This window comes from Cajanus cajan, chromosome 5, assembly GCF_000230855.2.
Source record: "Cajanus cajan strain Asha chromosome 5, NIPB_CcT2T_4, whole genome shotgun sequence".
Classification (NCBI taxonomy): Eukaryota; Viridiplantae; Streptophyta; class Magnoliopsida; order Fabales; family Fabaceae; genus Cajanus; species Cajanus cajan.
This window is the reverse complement of record NC_138521.1, coordinates 49774936-49780935: the sequence shown is the minus strand read 5'-3', so window position 1 is coordinate 49780935 and position 6000 is coordinate 49774936.

The window sequence follows — 6000 nt, the reverse complement described above, 5'->3', positions numbered from 1 at the left end:
AATAAGTATTTTTATTAGCATTTTTAAATAAATATTTATATGTTTTAAGATAAGGTTGATTTTATATGATATTTTGTTATTGAAATTATATTATTATATTTAGAGTCAGAAATATATTATTATTATAGAGAAAAAATATTTTATAATATACATGTATTTATTTTATTTAATTATTTTGAGGAAAATTAGAAGTGGGTTAGAAGAGAAGGAAAATGGGTTGGGTTGACCCAGTCCAATGGATTAATTTTAAGAAAGGAGTCAGGTGGTGTTAACCCTATCTGCCTCATTTGCGTTCTGAAGGGTTAGGGAAAAAAAAAGAGGAGAAAATTCTTGAAGGAAGGCGTAAAGTGTTCAGATTGCTCCGTCGTTCTTCTGTTGGCCTTCGTTCATCATCCTTAAGGTACGGGGGGATGGGTTTCTTCATATGTGAATATAGGGGTGTTCGGGTAGTAAGGGCAATCCCTAAGTCCCTCTAGGAACTCTATTTAAAATTCTGAACGATTATTTGTGCAATCGATGTTCTAAATTCTTAATTCATTTGGAAGAACTTATTTCTTGAATTGTCTTTGAATTCCATTGGGGCTTTCTTGTTAATTCTTTATCCTTAAATTTGATGACTTGAATTTTATGTGTTAAGAAGAGTTTAGATTTTTTTTTGTAAAACCAATGGAAACCAATTTTTGAGGCTTGAGATGTGTATGGATTGATTTGGAACGTATGAAGAATATAAATGGAGTTAAACTGAACCAACAGGGTGTAGAAGTAGTGAAAATTGGTAAAAACCTTGTTGGAACTCGTAAAACGCAGGTTTAATTGCACAGAGGGGAGTCTGGGCAGAGATTTGGGCGCTCAGCGCCAGTTTTGAGCGTCGGGCGTCGGGACCCCGACATACGTTTGTAATTTTGCGATATCTTTCTGTGTAGTTATCCAAATCGAGTGCCGTTTGTTTTGTTAGAAACTAGACATCTGGGGATACCATTTAGACACAAGAATCGTGTAAAAATATTAATATTTGATCAAGTTATGTGAGTTGCAATTTGAGCCTTCCAATCTGTGTGCGAACCACAACATCAATTTTTGTGAGCCCTGAATGGTAACCTAAACGACTTTATTAGGATTTGTGTTCTTCATGAAAGTTGTAGATATTGATGTTAGGATTCTAATGGAGTTGGGATCACTTAGAAAGGATATGTATATCTCGAGTTATGGTTAAATTATTAACTGAATGTCATAGATATTGTGATGTGTGTGAAAAATTATGTGAAATTTGTGATCTATGATGTTGATAACTTAATGATAGGTACCTAGCATGTGAGGATGATATTGCATGGATTGTTATTGACATGTGATGATGTTATATAATGGAGATGCATTAATTATGAGTTACGTGGGATGCATGAGTTGCATGAGACTTATGAGTTGCATGTGGTGCTTGAGAAGCCAGACGTGGCTATATTGCATTGGACCCTGGGCCCAGAGAGGGGTTGAGACAGGGGGGACCATGACGGGAGGCATTCCATGCGTGGGCCGTTGGGTGTTTAACTGCGCAGCTCACTGGCCACAGAGGGTTTAACGGTGGGTGAATTGCCTTTGCACGGGCCGCTGGGTGTTTAACCGTGCAACATACCGGCCCTGGGAGGGTGTGAGAACGGTATGCCCGCATTGGCAACAACTAAGGGAATTGACGAGGTACGCCCATTGTGCGGAGTGCCAAGTTGAGACTCTTAGGAGAGGAGATGTGTATGAGCATATAGTGAGCATGTGTATGAAAGCTTGTATGATTGAAAAAAAAATGATGTTTGGTAATTATATGAGATGTATTTGTTGTTTATATTTAATGATGATATTTTGGTGCACGGTGTGGGGTGGGAATTGGGTAGCTCTATGTTCATATATGATGTTATCTATCTCTCACCGTCCTGTTTTTATGTGGTTTTCTTTTAGGTGAAGATGAAGGCACTCATAGTGTTGAGTTCTAAAGGGAAAGGGTTATGCTCTGATATTGTGACATCGGGGCAGAGGACTTTTAAGAAAGAATTTTTATATGGATTTGGAATTGTAAATATCATTTTGAAAATAATTTGTAAACTTTTGTGTTTCATTTTCTAAATCTTTAATATTCAAGGTTATTAAAGAACGATTTTTGAAGTTTATGTGAACCCTTTTACCAAATTTTAAAGTTTATTTTTCTTAATTTAATTACATTATTATGATGTATGTGTTAGGGTAGTAAGAGTGTCACACATTACACTAATTTATGGTATCAAATCCTTTCTAGTCTTTTAGGCACTTTATTATAGTGATCCCGTTATGTTTCTGTTGTGAAGTTGTTATGTGTTGAGTGTAGTGTTGTGTTGTTCTAGTTAAGCAATTTTAATTATGGTTTATTGATCTCAATATAGGATGGTAGTTAGACCTCTTTATGAAGGGAACTAGATAGGTAGGGCCATAAAGATGATGGTTACAACTACGCATCAACAGAATGTTAATTTAGCTTAGATGGAAGCTAACAAGACTATAACGGAGGCAACTAGACTAGTTGTATCTTAGGAGTGTATAAAAGGCTTGGTTGAGTTTAGGAAAGATAATCCTCCTCGATTCAAGGGTTTGGCTAATCCAGAGATAAGTGACCGATGGATTAGTGAGATGGAAAAAAATATTTAAGGTAATGGCATGTCCGAAGGACAAAAAGCTAACTTATGTAGTTTACATGTTGGTGGGAGAGGCAATATTTATTTAATGTAATTAAAAATAATTTTTATTATAATATAAATTGCTTATTCTAACTCTACAATATAATTTATATATTTACAAATATTTTTTATTACAAATTTTAATTATTGCATAATTTAAATATTCATAGATAATTATTTATTATAAATCATAACTACATAAAATAAACATTTATCATGTGCATTGCATAGACTAGAATACTAATAATTTTTAATATTACATCTTCTCTATATATAAATTAGTATAATTATCTTAAATGAGATTGTTTTTGAATAACTATATACATATACTTAAATCTTAGTATATTTAAAAATATTTATTTATTTAAAAAATTATTGTATAAAATAGACATTTATTTGTGTATTGTACAAATCAAAATTTAAATTTATTTATTCTAAGTCATAACTACATAAAATAAACATTTATCATGTGCATTGCATAAACTATAATATTAATAATTTTTAATATTACATCCTCTATATATAAATTAGTATAATCATCTTAAATGAGATTGTTTTTGAATAAAATACTTAAGTCTTAGTATATTTAAAAAAAATTTATTTATTTAAAAATTAATTGAATAAAATAGACATTTATTTTGTGTATTGAACAAATAAAAAATTATACGGCTTAAAATTTTTATTTTTCATTTTTTTTCATAGTTTTTATGAATATAGATGAATTAAAAAAGAGTTTAAAAATCAATATATAGCTTAGATCTGAATGTGATGAAATGAATCATAAATTTTAGTAACTAAACTATTTATTAGGAATGAAAATATGTCTAATTTTACAGAATTATGGTCTAACCTATTTAAAGTTTGATATAATCTAACATATTTAATAAAAAGGTCAACATAAGTTTTTTAAAAAGTATATTTATTTAAAAAAGTTAGACATAGGCTTGTAAAAAAGGTCTATTAGGCCGGGTAGATTAGTCTATTTATTTATGATATAATAAAAAATAATATTATATATATGTGGCTAAATTACACTTTTAATTCCTTTATTTTTGTTGATCTATAATTTTGGTCTCTATTTTAAAACATAAGCATTTGGTCCTCCTATTTAAAAAAAATACAGAATTTTGGTCTTACTATCAATTTGATATTTGTTGATTATTAAATTTTAACGAATTGTTGATCTGTCAGCACTTAAGTAACATGACATTTATTAATGTGACATATGAGCATAAAAATGAAAAAAAAAAATTACAAACAAATGATCTCTATTTGTATTTATTTTTACAAGTGATTGATATTTATTTTATTAATAAAATCTTATTTTCATATTTTTTTAAAAAATATTTTTAAATATTATATTACTAAATATCACATCACTTAAGTATGAGTAAACATTAAATTTTAATAATTAGTAGATGTTTATTTAATAGGAGGATCAAAATTTTATATTTTTAAAATTAGAGAGACTAAATGCTCATATTTTAAAATAGAAGGACCAAAGTTACGAATTGATAAAAATAAAAGAACTAAAAGTACAATTTAGTCTACATATATGTGTATGTATATATATATATATATATATATAACATTATTAACAATATAATTAAATAAATAAATAATTATAATAAAAAAAAATCCAAATTATCAATATTTTTTATATTTCTATTACATTTAAACGTTTTGCATTCTTTGTTCGTAGAAAATCAAGATATTAAAAATAAAAACTCTAATAGGATACATCTTTGCCTACTTTTTTCATGCATATTCATAGTTGATTATTTAGAATACTTCAAATGTGATATATGAAATATTTTAAAAAAAATTAATAAAATTATTTTCTTTATTATAGCCTATCTGTGAGTGTTACGTGGATATGCATGAATTGCACCTCAATTATTTTTTTATTTCTTATTTTAAATTATAAATTTTAATAATAATAATAATAATAGAGAAAATTACTTTTTATCACAAAAATTTTAAAAAAAATTCTACACATATATTTAAAGATATAATTGTTAACGTATTTAAAATTAAATTTATTAGTTTATTTAATACTATTATGCAAAATAGGCTTTTAAATATATTAATAGATCATGTCAAACTTTAAAAATACTAAATCAGAGCTATAAAAAGAATTTATAATAGATAATAGGTTAGACTTAAATTTTTAATTTTATAGAATATATCTTATTTATATATTCAAAGTTTAGTCTAACTTAATCTATTTTCATCCCATGTCAACATAAACTGATGATGTTAATAGGTGAAAATTTTAATTATACAATTTTTAAACTATAAAAATATTTTCAAAATATTTGTAATTATAAGAACCTAATTATTTAGTCAATTATTTATATCAATTATTTATGAGATTTAAATATGATAATTTTATTATTTTATTTTTAATTATTTATAAGATACATTAATTGTAGTAATTACTTTTTATCTTAAAAAATTAGTAAGATGGTGAGCTGCAAATTAAGAAACATATTTTGTAATTAAATATTTATTTATTGACTAATATTAAGGGGTGTCCAAAAAGAATCGCTCGTATAAATTAACTGCAAGTTAAAACAAGATAAATGAATAATTTGATTGACATCATTGTCCTCATACACCTCTTTAGTCTTTAGAAATATGACATTATTTTTTCTTATCACAGATATTTTTTTTATCTCTCACGATTTAAATATCTTTGAGGGTGAAAAAAAAAAAACGTTTTAAGAATCATGGTTTTGGTGAAATGATGATGATGGTTTTGTTGGTTGATGGATTGTAGACAAACAGGAAATGTAGCCTTTTATTGAGTGACCCAAGAGGACACAGGAGTGGCTATTGAGTCGCATGAAGAAACGTTAGCTATTCCTAGTTTGTCACTACATTTGCTTGTCACTAAAGCTTGTTTGTGTGCGAATTTCTACCTTCACATTAAACCTTTTTATCCTAGCTTGTAATTAAGTTTTAAACATTCTGATTTTTTCCAACCCTTTTACCATTATTTTTCTTCAATATTTTGCAACTTGTTTTCTAGATTTGACCAAACAATTTTAGGTCTAGTTAAACAGTACGTGAAACTTATTTAGAAGGTTGTATTGATTTAGGATTTTATAGGATTTTAAAAGATTTTTTTTAAGTAAAAAAATCTCTTGATATTTAATCAGGATTTTCAAAAAATTTTAAAAAGATAATTAAAATCTATTGATATTCATTTGAGATTTTTTACAACTTAAAAATAATCTATTAAATATAAGAATTTTAAAGGATTATAGTATTAGACGGATTTTGAAGGACTTTTTAGTAATAT